The following is a 21,815-nucleotide window of genomic DNA, read 5'->3' as shown; positions in this document are numbered from 1 at the left end:
ATTTACTCCCCTGTTCAGTTCATTCCTCAGTAATCCCTGCTCCCCCCTAGCAAAATCAGGAACTGTGAGCAGCATGTGTGACTCAGGGCAGAACCAGCCTCGCAGGGACTGATCCTAGGAGGTGCTGAGCTGCTGTTCCCACTTGGGGCTCAGACCTACCTGAGACCTCTCCAGCTGCACAGCGGTGGGCAAAGCGGGCTTCTGGCCTGGGGGCAGCACCAGACCCGGGCTCCATCCTTAGGTACTGAGCTCCCCGCACTCCTGGCAAACAGCAGATGTCCCGAGAAACAAGTCGCCTCTACAGTTCTCCTTTACACACATAGAAATTGTTTCCATCTGATTTCCGGCTGCGCTACGAACAGTTCAAAGTAACTCAGCATATATGGAGATCATAAAGCTCAAAGCAGACCACGTACAGATTGTTTGCCAAATATCACACCTTATGGACTGGCCACATTAGCACAGCAAGGAAGGAGAGAAGAGTGCTGGTGAGTCATGAATAATACATGCTGCAGACCGAGTCTGTAATCGCACTTAAACTATTTGTTTTCCCTGTTACCAATGGAAATAAGCAACATAAAATTGTAGGGTTTAGTAAGTGCATATTTTGTTTCACACGGAGGAATATGAAGTCCTTGGTACAGGAAGAGCATTCACTAGGCTTGCATTTTCTAGGTGCTGCAACCTGAGGCACAGAAAGTTAGCAGTTACTGGCTGTGCTACTGAATTACACTAACAGGTGAATAGCTCACAACTAGCTAGACATTTCTACGTATTGCAGGCAACCAGCATGCAGGATAAGCAAAGAAAACAGAATTTCAGTATCAGTACAGCCCTTGCTTCCTTTGAAGACTCTTGCCATGTGACAATAAGTGGCCTTACGGTGCTCCTCATTCTCTTTTCTGATCCCTGGACCTGAGCATCCATCTTCATCTACAGGGGGCAAGCCTAGGAACTGGGGTAACCAGTCGTTCCTCTGTAACATCTCAGAGGAAGTAGAGACACAAAATGCCACATTTAGGAACAAAATGAACAATGCTGGCAAAACAAGATCTGCCTCCATTGTGCATCCCTTGAATTGGATAGACGGTCACTTCAGGAGAAAAAACAGGAGAGTCAAAGATTGTCATCTCTCACACCCCAACAGCACCTATGGAGGAGGTGCCAAACATGTCACGAGAGAGACAGGATTTCAGGAAGCAAACGCTGTGCCCTTGTCATGAGAAACCAGAACAGGAGCCTTCATCCTGCTGATTTATAGCTACTTCTGTAGCATTACAGCCCTGCCACGTGCATCTGCCCCGATGGCTCGTTACCCGCTCCCCAGCACCCTCAGGGCAGCCAGCACCTCTCCCTGTGGATGGGGATGCCCTGTGCTCCGAGAGCCGTAGCACAGAGCCTGGACACATGTCCCTGGACACGCTCACTCGGGGACTGCCGGCCATCAGTGGCCCACAGGCACCCCAATCTTCTGAGGTTTGGGCCGTAAAGCCACAGCAAGCTCTCCGGGATTTTAAGGCTTGCAATGTGGCCCGAGCATGCAGGGCTTTAACCAGCACAACAAAAAAGCCCCGCTTGGGAGGGCGGACCTCCTGCACAACGCTGTATGAGTTCTGCTCTGAAGGACTCTGAAGGGCTGAGGAAAGCGGGGAAATGCCATGCCTCTAAGGGAAAAGGGTCACCATAATTATTTCCTTAAGAAAAAGCATTTTCTCTGCTTTTCAAAAAAAAAAAAAGGTACACACGAGCTGGAGGCAGTCACCCAGCATGGAAAATGAGTTCAAATCCTAGAAAGTTATTAAATGGAACAGAAAATAGTCTTATAATGGGAAATGCCAGACAACCCTAGTAAAAAGTAAAGCTTCCAGTCCCACCTGTAATTGCCACCGCTGCACTCTTAATAGGTTATCCACAATTATACACAGATGGTGAGAGATGGCACAATCTTCACTGATGTTTGCAATTATATATTCTGGTTAACAAAATGCTCAGGCAAATTACGGGCACTCCTGGAGATTTCTCCTTTCGCTCTTAAAGACCACCTTGCATCAGAAGATAAGAATTAGCAGCCGTAACAAACAGTGTAAAGAGAAACTCTTATAGCAGATGACAATTTCTATTTTAATCTTTTATCTTATCTATTTTCCTAGTGTATTCTGAAAGATGCTGTTTATTTTATAAGGTGTATATAATATAATACTCTTTTACTGCAAGTGACAAATAAATCAACAAAGAACACTGTTTTGGAAAAAAACAAACGAAAAACAAAATTATCTTATGCACAATCAGGGCATGATGAGAGATTATTTTCAGATGTAAGTTTGGTACAAATAGAATTTTATTTCTGAAAAACAAATTTGATAAGACACTTTAGAAAAGCCCTTTTGGGCTTTTAGAAGAGATTGCATTGTGCTCAGAATACTTCAAGGGGGGTGTTTGAGTTGAAATCCATATTTCACCAGAGTTGATGTTCAAGTATTAAGCTGAAAAGTGTCTCGACTTTTCACAGGAAAACCTTATTTAAATCCCAATAAAAGTTTGCACAAAAAAAAAGTTTGTAATTGTTCTAAACTGTTCCTTCTTCTAATATCAAAGAAGGAAATTCATATATAAAATGATTTGTTGAAGTTCTTTATTACTTCTAAATTGTTTTTTTTTCTGTTTAAGCACAAAAACTTTCATTTCCTCCTTAGACATTGAAAGGTGGTTTAATTTCTTGAAGACCATTTTGCAAATATTTTTCATCTAAAGAAAGGATTACATATAGCAGTTTCTTGATATCAAAACTAGATAAATGCTTGTAATCACCAGCACGACTGCATTGTAAGTAGCAACTAATACAAGAAGCCATTTAAGGTTAAAGCTATGAAACTTTGGAACAGCCACAACATAGAAGGCATGAGGTACCTGTTCAAAGCATTGTGAAAAAGCTGACATTTAACTACTATTAACGCTTTCTAAACTCATGTTTATACTATTTACACTTAATTTCTATTTAAAACTTTCTGTAAGAGTATGGAACATTTGAGATAGGTGCTCTCTTAAACCCCGTTGAAACTTTACAAAGCAAAACAGTAGAAAGGCATTAAATTCTCATGTTAGCAATGTTCTGATAGCACCCTGTCATACGATGAAGTCCCTGTAATTACAGTGAACTTTGTTGCACACCTACTCACAGATCAACTACTCATGAGAAGAGACAGCTAACAAGGCAAACACACAAAGACACTCGAGGAAGGAAAGATCAGAGGAGCACATTCTGAATACTGTTAAAGCTCAACGAGGGTGTGGCTGCCTTCTTTGTTAAATGTCTAGAAGGAAAACAATATAGAACTTCTATAGATTGAGGAAGACAGTAGACTCTTCGTACAGCCTTCTTCATCTTTTCCCCACTTTTTCTGGTCTTGTGTGAGAAGCCCACTCATCACCTCCCTCAAAGAGAGGGCAAAAAGCCGTAAACCCAAGCTGAGAAGCAGCAGCTACTGAATTCAGCACCACCAGTAAAATGAAGTTAACTTGAGCAGAGGCAAGTCACTATACTCATTCTGAAAAGAAAAAAAAAAAGGTATGTAATCACAGATTAAAGCACTACATTTACAGTTAAAAATAAATCTTTGAATTTGTCTGTTTATCACACGGGTTTATTCTCATTTCCAGGAAAATGTAGTTTATGCTCTTTAGCAGAAGCTGTTAAGATCCTTAGAATTAGTTCATTTATTAGTCTTAACGCTGCTGTTAGGATGGAATAACTTCTGCGGACTAAGCAATTGAGCCTCTCTTAGGTTTCATACAACTCAGATCGGTCCCTCACATTGTGCTAACTCCAGTACATACACGACAGGATGCCTTTAATCTCACAATTGTTTTGTTCGCTTAGAAATAGCTTAGTTAAGTAGGATAAGAGAACGATGTTCACAATCAGTCCCAGGCATATTTCAGCCCTTTTGGTTACAAATTTATACCAAAACACTGTCACCTTTTAAATCCATGTACTAACTGCTAGTGGGTTTGGTTTTATTGTTTTTGTTTTTATTGTAATGCTTTTTTTTTTTCCTCTCCTCAGAACACAGCAAGACACCCAGGCAACTGGTATCTTATTCCTCAAGAGATTATAGAAACAAAATTTGGCTCGAATGTTGTTTCTACAGAAAATATTTATTTTTTTTTAATAGAGCATTCAATAGATTGTAAATACCTCTTTGCAATCTTCATACCTCACAACCCAAACATTACTGCAATAATTACTGCATCATCTAAAGAGCAGGAGAATCGAGTCTGAAGAGCAGTCACGAACATCACGTAAAACGGGAGACGTGCCACCAGAGTTAATAACGTGGCTGAGAGCAAAGCAGCCATAGGGTTGCGATCCCTGGTGTATGACTTGCACAAAGAAAAAGGGCTATCAGGCTCTTAGCCTGACAGCATCTGCTAAACCAAAAGTCCCAGTCAGAGCCATGATAGCAGCAAATCTGGATATGTTGAAGTTATTTATTTTTTTTCCCCCCAAGTTACAACAATCAGAAAACCAGACACCTCCTCTCAGACCATGAATTGTATAGTCACATATTGAGACTTTAATTCTCGTTGATGACTAATACCAATCTGTTCATAGTAGCTAACAACCTCCTCCTAACAAAAACTTTTCCATATCTATGGGGAAATAGTTGGTTTTATCTAGCTTAATGTTTCATTACACACCCTCTGGAACTTTTCTAATCCAAAATGTAATGCCTTCTAGGCAACCCCAAGCACGCACGTACTAAATAGCCCTGTCAACCCCAAACAGCGGTCAGTCTGAGTTATAAGGAAAAACATTGCACTGAAATGTAAAGGCTCAGGCTGGAGGGCTGCAGCAGGGTAATCAAGAGGGTAAGTGCGCAAAGGTGAGGGGAATGCTCTGGCTAATTAGCGAGTGAGAGACCTGAATAGGCAGAAAGAAATAAAGGAGCCCATTTGCCACCCACCTGGGAGACATGCAGACATCTGCACCAGTAATCAGCACAATACCAGCCATCTTCGTACCAAATTTCTTCAGATTACTATGCAGAATGAGGGAGCGAAGCAGATTCAGACCCAAGCCTCAAAAATGGGTTTCTGTGGAAATTACATTTGGTATGCTATGTCAGCAGTGGCTAACCAGAAACACTCACTCACCACAGGTCAATTTTTACCTGTACAAACGTAGAGTAATTCGGTTTTACTACAGAAGGTAGATGAAAACATTAAAAGTAGGAGAGATCAACACTATTTATCCAAACGTGGGTCAATTTTCTTTCCTTAGTATGTAATAAAGCTAAGAAGCCTCACCTTCCTCGTGTTTTCACTTGGGGATTTTCACACCTTAGATATTACAGCTTTAAAAAAAATAAAAATCCTCTTTTTAGCAATGAAGAAGGCTCTTCGCAACTACTTTACAGGGATTTATATAGGACAGCACAAGGTGAAGAAAATAAGAGTTGTAGAAAACGTGCTGTCTGCATTGTGACCTAATTCTCTGAACTCCTGATTTTGAAGGGACTACACCACCGCTTAAACTCTCAGAGGCACAGATATCAAACTTCAGAAAACAAACCTCATCAAACATTAAACGCTTCAGACTGCATGAGATTAGGAATTGGGATTTTGGTATAAATCCTTCCTATGTTCAGGATCACTAATGCCACTAGAGGGTTTGCTCTTAGAATTAACAAAGGTAAAATTACTAGGCAAATACATTGCAGCAAAAGCATTTCTTAATTACTATTACTTAGGAAGAGCAGGTTCTGAAGAGCCGTGTTCTTTCTTGCTTGCCAGCTCAAAGGAACAGATTGGTTTGAGAAGTAGGAAAAATCAGCTGACACTATTCTTCTCACACACCTCGGCAATGCCAAGACATTTTGTACCTACACAAAAATATATTTATTTTTTTTTAAATCAAGAGTGCAGCTAACCCAGCCATCAAGATCAAAACATGGCAAAGGAAGAACGAAGTCCATATAGGAAGAAGCAAAGCATGACAGCTCCCCCTGAACACCTGCTGAACTGAAAAAACTTCTCTCCGAGCTGATGGGCACTAGGGCAGGTGGAAAATGGGACATGGCAAAGCCATACATAGTAACAAAAGGTTTTTTTCTCTTTCCAGATTTTGTTTTAAATGTCGATTCCACCTCCGCCTGGCCAGGAACCTCTCTGGTGAAGTACCTGTTACTAACCTGGGTTTCAAACTAAGGGGTTGGGCTCCATCTCATTTGTGCTTTATTTACACCCCTTTCCTGTAGCCTGTTCTTCCAAGGTGGGAACTCCTTATTGTTGGCTTCACAGGGGTAACCTCCTTGAAGAGGGTCATTTCTTTCCCAGAAGTCAAACTGAATGAAAGCAGAGCAATGACTACTCTAGAGTCAAGTGAGGAGACTCCTCTCCAAGGACAAACACATTTCCTTTTATTTACTACACTTCCTCCTATGGCCTGTCCTGCAGCAGCAAATCAGCATATTCAGGTCAGTACTTGGCAGTGACCCCATGAAAGACAATGGCTAACTTTGGTGAAAGTGTACTCTGAACAAAGAAAGTAATTCAGATAGAGAAAGGTGAAGATATCATCCAAAACCCACTGAAGTTGCCTGAGCCCTCCAGGCCTCATTTGGGCTCCAGCTCTAACTCACTGCAGGGAAACACGAGCACCTCCATCCTCAGGAATTATTTGAAGTTACGTGACAGCGAGCCCTCCAAGGCAAGCAGCTTACGGCCACCCCAACACGCTTGCTGGGGGACCAACACGGAGCCAGACGGGGAAGGGGAGCCCCAAAGGGTTTCATAAGCACAGAAATCTCTGACAGCTGAGGAATAAAGTTGAACCAACACTATTCCGGAGCATCTTCTTTTATTTCTGGCAGCTTCAGCCGTCACATAAGATTTCAAATGACGCTGCTCATGCTATGTGATACAGGGTTGCGAGCGTGACCTTGAGCATGCAGTATTTCTTCCACACACTGTTGACTGCATCAAACAAGCCACCCAGCACTCCTCCTCCCCCAGCTCAGCCACTGCCAGAGCATTCAGACCTGCTCAGGATACTAACAGATCTCCCACCGCAGCGAAAGGTGAATCCTATTTGGGTGTATGACAGAAAAGCACTTATAAATTGCTGAATGTTAGCTTTAAACCCAAACTGTAGTCTGGAGAAATAAAAATAATAAATCTTAAAAAAAAATCTTCTTACCAAATACAAATGACTCTTTCTAGTGATTATAAATATAACCGGTGAATCGTGAAGACCATAAATACTTCCCACAGTTCTGGGACTAGCAAAATAAACCACAAGAGCAAAATTCCTGTGGGTTATGATGTCAATGTTACCATGAAATGTATTAATGGCCCAGCTCACTGTGTTCCCATATTTATGTTTATGTAATAGATGGATCCAACCACAAGTTTTAATAGAAAAACATAGAAATATAACTTGGAAATCGAGGTTTATCTCCTGGCACTTATAAATGCATACTTCTCTTTCCACATTATCCAGAAAGAATTGGCAGTACACCAATATGAGGCATATTGACACGTCTTGCTGATAGCACATGAAAGCCCTTAATAGTTAGAGCTAAAGTACTTGAGCAACAGGATCCCTAGGCCAACGTGACTGCAACTGCCATTTATTTTTCTTCTCTGTCCTAAATTTCCCTCTGAATTGTTAGTTTGCTGCACCAGAACAGCACCTTCTTACCCTGCTTTGGCTCTTTTCAAGAGCCCGTAGTTCCCCAGACTGTTTTGCCCGTTTTCCTTTTCGTGGTGATGGCTGTTGGAGTGCTTGATCTTCTAGGCCGCCGAGTCCAGTTTTATTTCTATTATGTTTGCAGCATCCCAGATCTGCCAGCTATAGGCACTTTAAAAACACATTATCAGGAAACAGGATAGCAGCACTGACTTTACTTAGGCATTAATTTAGGCAGAGTCCCTATTCATAATTCAGTAAGAGTATTAGGGGACAAAAAATAAAAATCTGCGGGTTGGTTCTTAGCAGTGAAGGCTATCACCTTGAACTCATGGAACATACTAAGGCTGCTGCCTTGAATTATGTTTAGTTTCAGCCTTTTCCTATCTCCTCTTCTGCTGAATGTGCTCCCACCTCTTCCATGAGGACAATTTTATTTTTAAGATAATTTCTATATTTACAGCTCTCTCCTCTCTTCCTTCCCCATTCCCTCTGCAAGCAATTCTTTCCTTTCTCTTTCCAAAAGGTTTACAAGAAATGAACCAGGACAGCCAGATGCTGCTTTCAGATGCTGCATAGAGGGTCCAAAACCATGGCTGGCAGCAGAGTAAAGAGTTAGTACAAATCCTGCTGCAGACTGATGTTATTTTTGTGTTTACCGCTCAGCCACAGATACTCAAGCCACCATCTTTCATTATTTAGCTGCCACTGACACACATTTGAGAGTCCAGCCTATTCCCTCTACTGGACTACCCTATAAATACAGCTTAAATGAAACCGCCTTCTGTGCCTGTGGTGAAAACAAATGTGAGGGAGGAGGATCAATCCATACCATAACATTGAAAACAAAGAGTACTGAAAGGCAACGTGGAAATGGTTTGACACAGTGGCCTGGATAGCCCATACCCATAAGGTTTTGCTGCCACACAACCACTGACAAAGCATGCTAGTTGGCACAGAGCTTGTACTACATGGGGGGGGGGGGGGGGGGGGGGGGGTGTTGTTGACAGTAGAGCTTCACCATGCCCTAAAGGTCATTTTTGTCCATCAGAGATCCCTTGTGCAGTGGTGTAGCAGCTGGTACAGAAGTCAGAAATGTTTTTTTGCAGATCCCTCCTCAGCACTGCCTGGCAAAATCACTTTGTCACAGGGCCCAATTGTCCCCTGGAATAGCGCCAGGGCACCACTAACAATGGGTACTGCAAGGGTTTAGCACCATGCTCTCTAACCCTTTCCTCAGCTGGCTTTAAAACCACAATAGCTGGAAGACTATTCTCTCACTACACAATAGCACCTACAGGAAGCACAACACCGCCAAGGCTACAAGAGGGGAGATTTCTTTTAAAGACCACAAAGAGTCACCACCTACAAGAGCTGCCTCCTTCAGCTAAAGCTGCTTGTATCAGACATATCACAAGGAATAGCCTGTTTCAGCCACAAACAGAAAAAAATAATTATAGCAGAAATACCATACTTGCAATTATCCTTTAGGAGCTACGATTGTTTCTTCAACTTCAATAGGTAAAAATTACGGATGCCAGAAAACTTAAATAATTCTATTACCTCTTTGATGAAGCCAAACATGCCTTGACATCTATTTCAGCTGTTACCATTCATTACTGTTTTGCAGATCTTTAGTATACTGTTTATCAAAAGGAATTGCTTCAAATTATTTATGTTTTAGGAGCTGCTCTATCATAATTATTTTTGCACAGTTGAACCCCAGTAAACTTCTGTCCAGCTTTCTTGTTTCCCTTTCATTACCATAGCTGATCTTACATACTAATTAAAAACAGGCTATGCTAATTAGATCGCACTGTTTTCTTAATGAGATAAAAAGTCTTTTTTTTTCCCCCCAAGTTGGTTGCTCATTACTCACTTCATAAGAGAGACTGCAAAGTTGCATGACCTTCAACACCATCAGGTCTGCCTTCTGCAGCAGAAGAAAAAGCCTGTCTTTTCCCCCTTCCACTCCATGTACTATAAATATCAAATCCAGTTCCATAACAAGTTGCTGGTAACTGACAACTTGCTTTTTCTGTTTTGTGCTTCTATTTCTGCACAAGCACAGCTCCAGGCTCTACTGCAATAAAGAAGAGCAAAGATTCTGTTTTCCTCCCTCTGTTTTGTAACCTCAAAGCAGTTCATCCCTGATTTGCAATTCTGTCCTCACCTTTCCTCTTGGTTTATAATTTCATCTAAGCGTAGTTGATCTCAGCATTAGAGAGGAAATAAGGATAACAAAATGGAGGACAGGCTCTTTACATAGGAGAATTTCCAAATACTAGCAAAACAATTGAAATTTTGATTTTCTTGGTTACATAACATGAAGAACAAGTATGTTACCTAATCCAAAACATCTACTTGTTTTCAAATTCTGTAAGGCTAACACACTTATCAGCTGTGGGACTCCCATGCCCTTACAAAATTGCCTCGTACTGCATACTGAAGATGTTGCTTCCATGTTTTCCACGGAGTTGCATGATTGGGATAACTGCTTTCCATGGAGCAACCTTAGTTCTCAGGCAACATGATATGGCCAGAACCAGACTCATCTTCAAGTCACAGGCCAAAGTCTACATGCACATCCAGATTTCTCCCTGTTACACTGTTGTGGTTTTTTTGTTTGTTTTTAAACAGACAAATTCTAACATCTGATTCTACTATATTTATTTTGACTTGATTTGTGTAGCTTGACACATTTTGTTAACATCTCCAGGGTCAACCATGTCGAATAAAATGAAATACATGCATTTCTTATGTAGCAGTGAACCCAATTATTCATACCAAAAAGACACATTCATGTGGCAAATCGAAGTGAGGGATTACAAGATTTTTATAGTATCATAACTGCAAATTAGGCCTTTTTTTTTTTTACTGTATAGCAGCTGGTCCAGCTGTTCATTTAACAGTGACATGATCACATAAGCCACTAACTAGGAATCTGTGTCCTTCACTACAAGACACAATGTAGTTCTCCAATGTTCTTTTTCAATCTACTCACAGTTCTTTTTTTCTATCAGACCCTAATGTGCCTCCAAATTTCTCTAATGTTCCTTTTGACCTTTACAAAGCGATTCTCACTGAGGCTTCCACTGTGCCACAGAAAATTCCTGAAATTTTTGTGCCAGTAATAAGTACAGCTGTAAACAAAAGGTGGTCCTAAATTACAACATTGGGTCTGAATACCCCCCACTTTTAGAACCAAATTCAATTGTCTGAATTTTGCAAGTGGTTCTTCAGTTGAGCAAATTCCCATTCTACATGTTGTTAAATCTTCTTAAGTACTCACCATCTGACTGCTGAAGCTGATGTACAATCAGAGTTCGTGAAATTAAAAAAAAAAAAGTTACCTCTGGAAAGCAGGTCAGGTTCTAGAGGAGGTCTGGTCAGCAACACACTTCTCTGCACCGAAGCATCCTTCCACCATCCAGGAAAGGGAGATGATTTGTCTCTGGAGGTTGCATTCCTAAAACACATGTGAAGGAGAAGTTGCAGGCAGCTGGGACATACATAATATCATAACACTTTTCACAGCAATTTAGCCTCCTCAGCCTCTTTGGCTCCAATTTTCTTTGTGCCACTTCACTGAAGTGGATCATTATTAACCCCTTGGCCTAAGCACCTAGTTCATCTTGCAAGACTTGTCAGGTCATTTCCTAGCCTGCAAAGGGTAACTGTATGCATTCAGGTACTCTTTGGTGAAATCTCCTTTGTCTGCAAAGATCATCCGCACTGTCTGGCACTGAGGATGTCAAAGACAAAGCTCTGAGGTGAATGAGACCAAGACGTGTAGACACAGCTGGTGGGCTATCTCCTCCCCACCCTGCCCTGAATTCGCAGCACCTCCCAGAGGAAATCCCTGATCTAGGATATATTATGGTCAGGTTTAAAACTCCCTGCTGTCAGCAAGTGCAGGGGTACCCCACTCTATATTGAGTTGGCTGGATCAACTTCCATCTGCAGGTCAAACCTTCCCCCCGGCCTACCAGCTCTCAGCTGGCCTGGCTCACCCCAAGGTGCAGTCACTGCAGGAGATACGGGGGACACAAAAGCCAAAGCCACCAGGGGACAGGACTACTTCACACATGCTCTCAATAGCCGGCCTTTCCAACTCTATCACCCCCCTCCACCTTTGTTTCACCTCCTTCATCAACCTCCTTCCTCAGCATCCGAGGGGCCCCTCGCCACCAGGCCTGTTACCACGGGAGGGCTCGCTGCTCCCTCCAGCTCTCGCTGTGCAAAGGGATACTGAATTGCACCCTCCTTTCTCCTGGAAACAGAGTTCAGGACTCCCATCACCTTCAGCAAAACCTACTGCTGCCTGTCAGTCACTGACTGGCTCCATGGCAGCCATTAACTCCTCTCCAAATAGCTTTATTATTTTATTCATGCAGTGGTGCTGCTGTGAAGCAGCTGATGTATTTCATCCTGGAGGAGCTAGTTTTTCAGTGGCGTACAGCTTGTAAAAATCACTTTGTGAAGCACTGTGTTTTTCTCCTGGGTGAAAAGTGCTGTACGAATAAAGATCATTGCCATCTTATGAAATTCTCAGTGTGGCAAATGTTTTGCTATGGGTTGTCCTTTAGGAACTGTTTGGGCAGCCAACACCGAGTGTAACCCAAGCTACCGAAGCTGGGGAAGGTCTTGCACTACCTCTGCTTGTTTCATTCTGTCATCTAAAGCTGCATTCAAGCGGTATCATTTCCAGGATTTACTAAGCTTTTGCTGCCTCAAGAGAGCTTAGGACTGAGAAGAAAACTTAGCAACTTAAAAGAAAATATCCACTGCATTATGTAAAGCTATTCTTAGCACATACACATAATTTCTAAGAAGCATAAGTCACGGTAAGTGTTTTACGGTATTTAATAATAAAAAATGGTAATCCAAAAGGAAGTTTCTGCTCTGCCAGTCCAAAGTAGTTAAGTGTAACATAAAATTTTAGTGCAGACAGTCTTCCTTTCATGAACTCCTCCTTCCTTGTGTGCTGCATGTACAGATAGCTACCTATCCCGCCTGTCAGAAGAGACTGAGAGGTGAGCAGTCACCAGGCTCAGCAGACAGCTCACCTGTTGTCACTCTGGAAACCTAAAGCTTTTGGCATGATTTCATATGTAAGGGCTATCAGTACTAGCCTCTCACTGCTGACAAATGCCTTCCCTTCGTCCCCTTGGATATTTTTTATCTTTAGGGCAAACTCATTTGCTGTCACAAAGTTCACATAGCCAGTGGCAAATTGCACCGTGTGCCTGGTCTGCAGAAGGCAAGGCGTCATACTTAGCAAGCCAATTACATGAAATGAATGGGGCTCGGGTGCCGAGACCAGAACTGAAGATAGAGAGGCCACCTGATAAAACAAACCATTAGGATGAACCGTATTTTAAACGCCCCCACCTCCCCACACACACCTTTTTAACTTCTCCCTGCGATTGCAATTTTTTATTTGGAAGCTGGGAGAAGACCAGGTTGCGGCCCTGGGCTGCCACAGTAGTTGTATATTATGGGGAGTATGCTTAGGGTGACAGTTATAAACACAGTCTCCAGAAAAACACTTCATTTACAAAACAGATTTGACAGCTCGGTTTGTTTGCAATGCAGAGCACTCCTCACAAACCCCCACATGGTCCTGTGAGCCTTGATTACTTTTTTGATGCCAGCTCTTCCATAGAGACCTCTGAAATGGAATTGATGAATGAGGTCCTGTCAGGCTCCATTCCCTGGGTGGCCTTGAATCCATCCAGTTATCTGTTACACTGCCAGCCCTGACAGTGATGAACACAATGCAGGCAGCTGACAACACCCCTATTCATTACAAAAAGGGAAAAAAGGGAAAAAAAGAGAAAGATGGAAAGTCATATGTTTGCCACCCTTCAATGCTTCACTCATCTGCACTACCTTTAGAGGACCTGCTTGGGGAGGAGATGATGAAGTCTGTTTATACAATTACGTGGAACAGGAGATCCAACATCCCTAAGCTCCAGTAAAGCTGAGCATCAAACTGCCCAGATGCTGGCATTTCTTTTCCTTTTATTTTTTTTTTTAATTAAGTTGTCTGTGGCTCACATTTATTGCAGAGACATGTTCTGATGTGTCTGTCACAGGCACAATGGCCACAGAGCAGCCCGATGACACTTCTCTTTTTGTGCGTCATGGGCACAGTGTCTCTGCTAACCAAAGTCCTCACAAAAGGATGAAAGCTGGGAAGAACTGCTAGTCTGGTTTGCTGCAATTATGGCAGATTACAGAGCAGCTTTATTTTCTCCATAATCCTAGCTGAGCAGCAAAGTTTCTTGCATGAGAATTGCTTCTCTGTGTGCTCTCTTCCGTTTCACCTTCAGCAGGTTGCCTGAACCAGCCAGTGCCTGCTTGTTGACTTGTGTCATCAGGACTGACCCATACGAGCTCACCAACAAGTTTCTTCCTTTACAGAGACTGGCAGAGTGATGTATATTGAGAGCCATCACGCTCTTCTAAAGTTACAGACCAAAGAAGAGAAAAAACAAAACATTCAGACCTACAACGCACAGCTTGTCATCTTTCACCCAGACAGACATTGCCTAGCCTCACTCTTTCCTTGCAGACTCCTGGAATTAACAGTCAGTCACACATGCCTGAGTTTATACCTTAAAACAAAAACCACACTACTTGTATTCCGGAGACACAGAAATCTCATCTGTAAGGCAGACTGAAAAAACAGTCTAAACCACCATGACAGAAAACTAAGGTTTTTTGCTTTTAAACCCAAAGTCTTTTTCCATGGCATGTCTCAGTTTTCCACCAATAAAACAGAGAAGACCCAAAACACACAAGCACCCCCCTCCATACACTACTTCAATGTTTCATTTAAATGAAGAACCACCTGGCTATTTCCTGCCCTTATTCCTCATTACAACTCAGATTTTCCAAGCTGTCTCACATACCATACCACAGAAGGCTCATATTACACTGAAAAAGGACACATTGCAAAACAATTCCCAAACAAAGATCATTTCAAACATATGTTTCAGAATTTGATTTTGCTCAGAAGTCACAATTCTCATAGGAAGTTTAAATGAAATGATTTTGTTTATTTCGACTTTCCCAGAAGAGAGAACTCTCATAACGAGTGTTGGATTTATCCAACTGATACTAACCATTTAAAAAGGCATTCACTTTTCATCAGCTGTTTAAGCTTTGTCTGTAGTCACTGGAAGAGGCTGTTCCAAAAGCGCATTGCATCTTAGAAACCTCTTTTTAGATGGACCAAGCCCTTCAGGTGCTTCTCCCTCTTCATTTACTACTGAGGGAGTGACAACACCTGGCTTAGCCTAGACACCTAACTTTGGTTAATAGTAAGATGTCAGAGTAACAGACTGCAGAGACCTTTCCTTTGTTTTCTCTTTTCTATGCTAAAAGAAATGATGCTTTATCTCAGAAAACGATAGCTCCATCATTCACAAAACACATTACGATTCTTGAAAATTCTATTTAAAAACAGAACATTTCTTACACAGAAAGCAACCACTCTGCTTCTCTTATTGTTTTAAGACAGGCCTTCAGGCAAGCGGAGTGGAAGAAATACAAAACAAGAAGTACAGTTGACAAGGCAGTACTGCAGAAGCAATGTAAAAAGACCCAGTGACAAGATAATCTGCACAGGTTGTAATATCTTTAATTATTTTGCCTATTAATATGCTAACATATACTTTTGCCCTCATGATCTCACAAAAAGCAAACTAACCCACAGAAAGCACAGCCTGTAAATTAGTGGTTACTCGTGTACATCTTAATACCCCCCTCTGCTAAGCTTCCGTAACCCATTTTGTAAAACCCGGTGACAATGGTAAAACCTAATCTAATACAAAAGTGAAATATTATTCAAATAGACGCTTATGAAAGAAGGAAAAAAAAAGTGGAAGGCCCCTGATGAATGGCTGCATCTTGGCAGCCCTCTCTTTCATAAATCCTGGGGACTTGCAAGTTCAACCCTACCTGCTGACTCAGCTGTTGCAACACCCCGTAAGGAAGGGCAGCTTTCCTTTCCAGTAGGCAACTCCCAGGCTTTACAAGCCTGCAGCAGATATGTCCTACAAATTGCATGATCTACTCTGCCCTCAGCAAGGATGCCATTTTCTGCACAGGTTTAAAATCCTCTTTCATCATTTAAAACGGGAGCACCACAGACAAGGAAGAAAGCAGAAATCCGTAAGATCTGTGCTGCCACAGACACACTACAGAGGATGTTCACCACTGGATTAACCTCTGGTAGACACTGCTCCACTGGGCACACTGAGTAAACCCTTTTTACGGCAGTAGTAAATCTGATGCTCAGGAGCATAAACCAAAAAGAAAGCCAAACTCTTATCTCAGGTTGGAAGATGCAGGAGAAGTGGCTTTGCCTGCTGATGAGATACTGTACAAGGTCCACAGTACAGTTCAGAGAGCCAAATTAATCCCAAGCAAATCCGTTCTCTCAGCCTTACAAATACAATCAATCAATTTTCATCTATACTAGCAGAATGTGTTCCTGGAGAAAAAGAACATGGTAAAAAGAGTTGTCTTAAAACAAATAAATCATTAACTACTGAAGCCAGCATACTGCAAGCAGTTACTGAACTTGCCCAGCCAGCGAAAAGCAATAAGCAAACAGCTTAAATGCAGAAAAACAAGGGAAATAGCAGACTAATGTAGTCTGCTTTAATGCCAGAACCATAAATACATGCTAGATGCCAGTGATCTCAAAAATCCTATCCAGTTCTGACCTCGGACATCCTGAAAAACAGGTATGGTTCTTTAGAAGCCTCCCTATGGAGCCAAACACACACACACCTCAAAAGCTCTTCTGCCCAAATCTTAAACAAAAACATACCATTTAGCAGATGGTGATGGTTGTACAGATGGGGAGAGAGAGCTGCAACTGCATCAGGAGACACGAAAGCCCACGCCTCACAGGCTGGTGGCACAGAATCACAAGGGGAAGATGTAGAAGTCTTTACCCTGACCATAAGCTTGCCCACCTTTCCCCATAAAGCCACCTGAGCAGGTGTGGTGGAAGACCTGGTCCTGCACTACAACCTGGTACCACCAGATAAACACAGAAAACAGGACTGGACAGGGCCCCCTCCCCAGTGCTTTGGGGCCCCCCCAAGCACTCCCTTCCCCAGGGCACTGGGAACTGCTCCTGTAGCTCTCCTGATAGTGTTAATCAGTAATAGGCATTTACTGATCTCCCACAGTTTATCACCCAAAATAATCTGCAAAGCGTGGCAAGGAAATGTATTTATTTTCTGTTCCAATATAAGCACAGCATATGGCACTGCCATTCAAGAGTTCCCAGAAATGCCTGCAGTTATCTTTTTCAGCTTATTTTTGAGCAAGAAATCACATGTGTCTAATTGCTTGTGCCTGGGATTGGGCAAATAAAAATATACACTACCTTTAATCCTAAATGATCTTTTCATATGACAGCCTAGAGCGCTGCATTCAGCTAAAGCTACTAAAATGTAACATGGCATAGTGCGCGTGTATTAAAATAAACTGACCTTTTTTGTGGTTAACTAAAATGAATGCAGAATTAAGGCTTTTGTATCTGTCCTTCCTATTCATCCTAAATGCAGGAAATGCACACTGCCAACGCCTTGAGGCGGACAAGAAGGCACACAAAACAAACCTCAGTGCCTTTTCTCCTATCTTCCACCTGAGCTGAGTAAACCTGCAGCAAGCTCACTGCTTTCACACTGCCGGGGTGTCTGTGAGTCCCAGAGTCATAGTGCTGCAAGGGAACACCGAGGCGCTGGCTGCAGGCTCCTGCCCCAAGGACGATTCCACTACACCTATGTTATTCCCTACAAATATTTCTCAAACCTCATCCAGGAAGCCTCCAGCAAGGCCGAGTCCACAATGTTATTTCCCAGTGTTTTGACCATCATTATCTTCGAGAAGTTTTTCCTAATGTTTTATCCAGACTTCCTCCATTGCAGTTTATGCCCATTTTTTCCTGCTCATTTTGATGCCAGATCCAGTGTAAGCTTAAGCTCTCTTACAATGAAACAGTGGCAAACTAAACCTTTTTACCTAGGTATTTTTATACCGCCAACCACCACAACAGGATCTACGTCATCTGAACAACTACTCGGACAAGTAGAACTAAAGAAGCTAAATAAACAATTTCCAGGAAAAATGAGGTAGCCTGAACTTTTAAAGAGCTATAAAGCCTGGCAATTTCTTCATAGATAAATTACTGTGGGCTCTATAGGAAGCTTTTGTGCAACGCCAATCTGCAGAGAGCTGCCTCTTGTAAACTTGCGGCTAACTCAATCCCCAGCACAACTCCTGTATTTACACTAGAGATGAGTTTTACTCTAGAGGTTAAGGATGGATGACTGGATCCTTTGGCATCTGAAAAATCATTTTTTTCCCCCCCACTTCCAATCTGGTTGTTGAACTTTTCTGCCTTTTGCTGCAAATAGCCACTGAAGTCTGACTGATCTAGACCCGTTTCCCTTGCCTTTCTATCCACTGGTAACAAAAACTTCTTCATTTGCAAGTTCTCTGCAAAGCGTCGAGCTGATGGACAAGAATGAACTGCCAGCATCACTACTGGGGCAAAAGAAACCATCAGTCCTGCCAGGACTCTTTTATTTGAGTTAATCAAAAGCATGGGAACATCTTAAACACCAAGAGCAACTCAGAAGCTTCCAGAGTTTCCCAAAAATGATTCTGATCAATGGACCAGATTAATCAAAGAACGGAGAAAGGTTCACAGCTTGCAGCTCAATTACAAGGGTGATTCACTTCTAAGCGCACAAGGCCTTAAAATGGAAATAATCCAAGCAAAGGAAAGGAGCAAATCAAAGCTCTGGGAAGAGCCCTACCAACGCAGGAACAGGGTAAAGACAGGAGTTATTTTTACTCGCTTCTACCTCTCACCCCATAAAAACTGAATACAACTCACAGGGAAGGTGTTTAAGCGAACACCTGGGATTGCAGCACCTCCTGAAGGATAAGGCCCCCCAAATTACTGCCTCATACCAGCCACCCCACTGCCCCTGATGCAGGCAGAGGCATCCCCATGCTCTCACACGGTGCCTCCGAGCCCCTGGAAGGGGCAGCCGGGCTGTATGGAGCTTCTTATGCTTCTTTGCCTTTTGAAAGGTTGCACCAGGGTTTGAGGGCCTGTTCCACCCGTCAGGCAGCAATCTGCCTCTGCTGCTGGGCTCACCGGGCTTTCAGAGTTGAAGCACTCTAAAAAACTTCCCAGGAAAGGTAAGGTTTGGCAGCTGAAAGGAAGCTCTAAGCTGGCGTCCTGCTTTTCTTTTCTGTGCCCCGGAGCTCTTCTGTAGGAGGCTGCATGCACCCCAGTTTGTCTTCAGACCCGCTTCTCTGCTGCCTCTGATCACCACTTATGCACATAGAGGTCTCTCGTAAGCTAACTAGTGGGGTCCTGCTGAGGAAAATCTTTTACTTTAAAAAAAAGGGAGGGGGATAGGGGTGGACCAGAGTCAGAACAAAGCCCTTGTTTAACTTGAAGCCCCAAACGCCTTTCTTTTCTTGTACTGTATGTGCTATTGTTAAGTTTTATCAGAGGAACAGATATTTCAGGAATAACTTCAGAGTTACCACCACAATGATTGATGACCGGTCAAAAGAAACATCCAGAAAGCAATAAGCTGTAAAAAGGGGAATGCACTCCGCCTGGCTCAGGATTGCCTAGCTGCGCCTTTCAAATTTCTTTCATCACATCTGTGCCTGTAAGCTCTGCAGGGTGAGAACAGGCAAGGACTTTGTGAAATATTTGGAGGAGCCGATAGGTAATCCGTATTGCCATCGGTAGCAACCTGAGGATAAAAGATTTAAAGAAATGGAAACACAAGGACTTGGGGGGGAGGGGGGAAAAAAAGAGCAAGAACAGTGAGATTTATGTAAACCCATTGGGAGTGCACTGGAAAGCTCTGATGAAAGACTGAGATTGCTTTGAAAGAGAGTGTATTGAAGAAAAAAGCAAGGGTTGTATACTGGGAGGGAGGTTAGCTGGGTCACTTATCAGTCTGTCCTGATTTTCCCCCTTCTTTCCCTGAAATTGCGCACATGCCATATGAATCTCCCATACCCCAAAGCCTGCTCTTAAGTGAAACATCACACAAAAGGGTGAAATTGTGTGGAATTTGATTAACTTATGGTGCTGCTAGTGCCAAAGCCAAAGGCAGTTTATGTATGAGAGGTTGGGGAGAAAGACCACAGCACAAAATAGACTTAGATTATATGGGGGACACGTCCAAAACCATGCATAGCTAAAAAGCCTATACATCAGCAAGATGTTGGCTTTTACAGGGTCAGCACTCAACTCAATGCCAGCTAAGTAATTGCATGCTACCTACCTATATACACCTTCCATACTTTCAATAGTGCTTTGGTGGTTTTTTTTCTCCAGACTTTGTCCGTCCCTACGCATAGTAGGAACCTTTTCTATTCTGAACCAGACGATAGAAAAGTGAGTTATAGCTATAAACGCCTGCCAGTGAGTACAGCTGGCTGGCTGCTACGTGTCATGGCTCCCCATTACAGCCAGGGGACAGCTATAACCCAAACCAAGTGACTTGCATCCTTTGGAAGAGAGGACATTATGGAAATGCAAACCCTCAGTGCTAGCTTTGGTAAGCTAGTCTATTTTGATAACACCAGAAAAAACTAATAAGATTTCCACTAACACAAGCAATTATGGCTTTAAAAACAGGGGCCAAATTTTTAAAGTAGTTCCTAAGTACAGGAAAGCAAAGAGGCATGCACCATCCGGTACGAAAGCAATAACAGAGCCTCAGTACTGTAAGCCAGATGTCTGAATTTAGTTATTTAAATTACACATTCCCCCCCAAACTTTAGCTTTTGTCTTTTTGGTGCACTTTTCATGCAAAAGCACAAAACTTAGTATTTGTTATATCTTCTTACTGCAGATCAAGCATGCTGCTCATGAGAGGCAGGTACAATTCTTTGCCGTGGTTGTCTTCCATTTTTGCCAGTAATTATCACAGGTTTGTGCTGAAAGACACGTTAACCTCTGGCACTGGCTTTCAGCAATTTTGAGGCTTTTTCCCCCTCACACACACCTCCTTGAGAACAGCAAGCAAGCACCTCCAATCAAACAACGTAGCTTCCAGAAAAGCTTCACCGCACTGTCAAAGCTTAAAGCTGCCTGACACTTGAAGGCAATTTGATCCATTCGCAGCACTCCTGGTTGTTACTAAGCTCATTTAGAGGGAATCAGTTAAGTTCCCATCCTGCCTATTCCACCCAACCCCTCATTAGTTTTGCAAAGATTAAGTTCAACCTGAGCATACTGCAAAAGAATATAAGGCTGCAATCACTTCCTTCCATGATAAGCATGGAAGCCTGTTTCTACAGACAGGTGGAGATGGGCACAGACCTCTGCAGATCCCACTGAGACATCAGTAGTCCTTCAGCCAAACATGACCACTCCAACCAAAACGCAAGTACAGCGACTGATCCTTATGACAAAGCAGGCAGAAGCAGTTTCCATGAGGATAGCTGCAGCAATATAGAGTAGTAAAAGCTAAATCCAGGTGAGGTTTAAATAGTTGTGTTGATAGAGTAGAAAGTGCAAATCCACCTGCATGCAACTCGGCTTGAGATAATTTTTCCCCTGTAAAAATCAAGGACTGCTTGTCATCTCATTATTTGGTCTGTATGCGTGTGATGTTACTTTTAAAAAGAAAAACCCTTCCTCACCAAGACTGGAAGGAAAGTGCTGATAAGGAGTTTGGTTCAGCTTCTATTTATTTGGAGTTATCTCTCTAGTGACAAATCAGCACACCTTCCCCTGTTGTTTGCTATCGGTGTCTCCATCAGCCGATGTCTAACAGCTATGGTCCCAACTTACCAGCTGACTATACGGCACAACAGGAAATCTCAGAAGGTTCTCACTCACTGCCAGACTTCTCATTAAATACAGGGAATTCACATTTTCTTCTGATTTACGGCACTATTAAAAATGATATGAGAAACTTTCTCTTCTTCACAATTTGCCTGATACACCTACAACAGTGTCAAACGTGATGCAACACCACCTTAAAGGCAGTGCCAACCGTGAGCGTAATCCTAGGTCTGCTAAATTCAGAGCACCCCATTTTTG

General features: G+C 42.6%; 1 long non-coding RNA gene across 16 annotated transcripts in view; it reads right to left on the bottom strand.

Annotated features, from left to right (window-relative positions):
- LOC310898529 overlaps window positions 1-21,815 on the bottom strand; it is a 194,256-nt gene that overhangs the window by 115,718 nt on the left and 56,723 nt on the right. For 13 of the 16 annotated variants that reach the window (XR_014583363.1, XR_014583364.1, XR_014583365.1 and 10 more), the window contains one exon: window positions 11,044-11,159. This is a non-coding gene — a long non-coding RNA (uncharacterized lncRNA). Of the gene's footprint in view, window positions 1-1,520; window positions 3,546-4,964; window positions 5,095-11,043; window positions 11,160-11,315; window positions 12,051-21,815 lie in introns of those variants that run through there. The other 3 variants (XR_014583371.1, XR_014583375.1, XR_014583378.1) reach the window with 3 other exon arrangements.

This window comes from Anser anser (assembly GCF_964211835.1).
Source record: "Anser anser genome assembly, chromosome: 4".
Taxonomy (NCBI): Eukaryota; Metazoa; Chordata; class Aves; order Anseriformes; family Anatidae; genus Anser; species Anser anser.
The sequence above is the reverse complement of the archived record's forward strand: the minus strand, read 5'-3'. Positions and strand labels throughout refer to the sequence as shown.